The sequence below is a fragment of the Rhagoletis pomonella genome, unplaced genomic scaffold (assembly GCF_013731165.1).
Source record: "Rhagoletis pomonella isolate Grant_MI unplaced genomic scaffold, Rhpom_1.0 Rhpom_scaffold_00001, whole genome shotgun sequence".
In the NCBI taxonomy this organism is placed as follows: Eukaryota; Metazoa; Arthropoda; class Insecta; order Diptera; family Tephritidae; genus Rhagoletis; species Rhagoletis pomonella.
This window is the reverse complement of record NW_023458555.1, coordinates 39,904,610-39,907,187: the sequence shown is the minus strand read 5'-3', so window position 1 is coordinate 39,907,187 and position 2,578 is coordinate 39,904,610. Positions and strand designations below refer to the sequence as shown.

General features: G+C 37.5%; 1 protein-coding gene across 1 annotated transcript in view; it reads left to right on the top strand.

Annotated features, from left to right (window-relative positions):
- LOC118745587 (dystrophin, isoforms A/C/F/G/H) overlaps nt 1-2,578 on the top strand; it is a gene marked incomplete at its 5' end in the record, with an annotated part of 547,153 nt that overhangs the window by 76,970 nt on the left and 467,605 nt on the right.

The window sequence follows — 2,578 nt, the reverse complement described above, 5'->3', positions numbered from 1 at the left end:
ATACAATTTTTAAAACAGTTCGTAACACTGCTCAAAAATATTTTTTTGGCAGTGAACTTTCCCAAAACCTCTTCAGTTTGATACCCTTATTGCAATATTTTATTTATCTTATCAACTAAATCAAAATAAAAGTTTCCAACAGGTGGTAACCTTCTACAAAAATAATTTTGGCTGTAAGTCTTAAACCCATGTTTTTGGCAACCATATTGCAACAATTACTTTGTCTTATCAATATGCTTAAACCGCAATTTTCAAACAGGTGGCAAGTCTGCAATTTTCTTTCTTCTATATTTTAAGTTATACCTCTAGCAATACATCGGTGAAAACTGCATTCAAGTAGATGCGTTAGTTTTCGAGTGGCTTTCAAAGTGCCTACAGACTTCTACCTTGGCTTAAATTAAAGCTCTTGAATAGCACTAAGACGCACTTGTTGTTCGAGGGATACAAAATTGTGTGAAGGATGCATAGCTGCATGCAAATCATAAAAAATGCAATACATAATGCATTTTCCAAATTGAGGGGTAACATTTTTTTCGTTTTTTAAACAGCGGAATCGTGTTTCTCGTCTCGGAATCTATAACATTAGTATAATACAAAATTCAAAAATTTTTTTGGAATAAATCCGGTGGATTTTGCATGTTTTTTTCGAAGAACAGAATTTTTGACCAATTTTTTTAAGGTCAAGGGGTAATTGCGGCTCAATGGCAATATTTTTTCGTGAAAGGCAATTACATCAGCTTTCAAAACCATTTTGTTTGATATAAAAATGTTGCTTCTGTCGAAAGCGCGTGGAGTGTTCAAAAAGCACACTGTGCGCCGTGGACACCTCTTGCTTGTTTGAAGATTTCACTTAAACACTTCTAAAAGCTTGCTTTATTGTTGAAATTTTTTTACGCTTGTGCATACCAAAAAACTAAATAATTGCTATAAAACATAGGTAACGTTCCTCGACTTAAGCGATATTTCATTGTAAACGCACACTAATTCCACGGAATGCAAAAATGAAGAAATAGAGTGTTTATTAGCAAACAATGTATTACATTTTACAGCTTTAAATAAAATTTCGACAACAATAGAGAAGCACACAGACACTTACCGAATAGGCGCCCTAAAATATACAACAATAGCAATCATGAAACATCATTATCGTCATTTATTTAATTGCATACACTAAAGAGCTACATACATATATACAAAATTTGCCAACAGCTCTTTCAAGCGTAGAAAATTATTGCAGCTTTAAAATAATTACCCCTGAGGCTAACATTGTGCATAGTTGGCGTTGTTGGTGGTTGTGGCGGCCAGCAGGAGCGAGTGGAGTAAACCGGGCAACCGTACATATTAACAGAAGTTACCAAGCAAACGGAAGGACCAACGAAGCAACAGACAGACTTACACACACACGCACACACAAAACCCGCAACCACATTCATGGCGTAGGGGTTTGGGTGGACAATGTTCACCTTTGACTTTGTTTGCGGTTCGCAAAACTGCTGCAACAACAAATATATACAAATAGCAAGCAGAAAATAAAGCATAGCGGATAGCAGCCATTAAACAAGCAGTAACAACGACAAAGTACGGAAGGTATGGAACAATGTTGCATGAACTTTTTGAATCCCAAACACATTCAAACAAACAAACACACGCACAAGCATGTTGCGACCGACCGGCATTGCCATGGATGGAAGAAAGCATATTGTTAGGAACAACAAAGCCAACATTGCATATGATATGTGGCAAGAACAGTTAGACAGTAGCAACAACAGCAATAACAGTAAAAAATATTATAAGCAGAAGCGACCAAAGTTCAAAAACACAAGTTTGACACTTGAAAACGTACACAAATAAAAGCAACAACAAAGAGACTTCAGACGTTGACATGCATAGCACTGGTGGCGGTGGTGGTGGTGATTGAGACCAGGTGGTGAGGTACTGCGCTTAGTGTGTGAGAAGCAGAGCGATGGGAAACGCACACGCAGTATGATAAACAAAATAGAAGTAAAGAACAATGTACATAAGAATATCGGAAGATAAAGAGTAACAACAGCAAACAGAGTGATTTGCTTAGAAGAAGAATACGCAGTAGAAGAAAGAAAAGTAGAAAAATTTTGGTGAAAACTCACCACACAATTATGGAGAGAGGAGCGCACAAAACGGAAGGGGGTGGCGTACGTGATAAGGGGTTATGTGGGAGAGCGCTCAGCTACACAAAAGAGCCTGCAACTAAATGCAAATGAGCGCACTGAGCTTAAGTGAGAAAGATAAAAGCATGAGCAGAGAAACATACATTTTTTGTCATTTAAAAACAACGCATGCGCTTAACTGCGTGAAAAGTGAGCAATCAAATCAATTAATTTACGTAGACAAGGTGAAATTTACACAAACAAAGCATAGGTATGTTAAAGGCGGTGTGGGTAATGATGTTAAAGCAGGATATTTGCAAGTGGGAGTGGATTGTTACCTTCTTAGATATTGGGGCGAGATATGGGGTTAATGGGAAAATGTTGTCTATTTGTGTACATTAATAAACCTCTTTTTGCAAATCGCAGTGCGCACTACCATTGCGCAGAGCCTG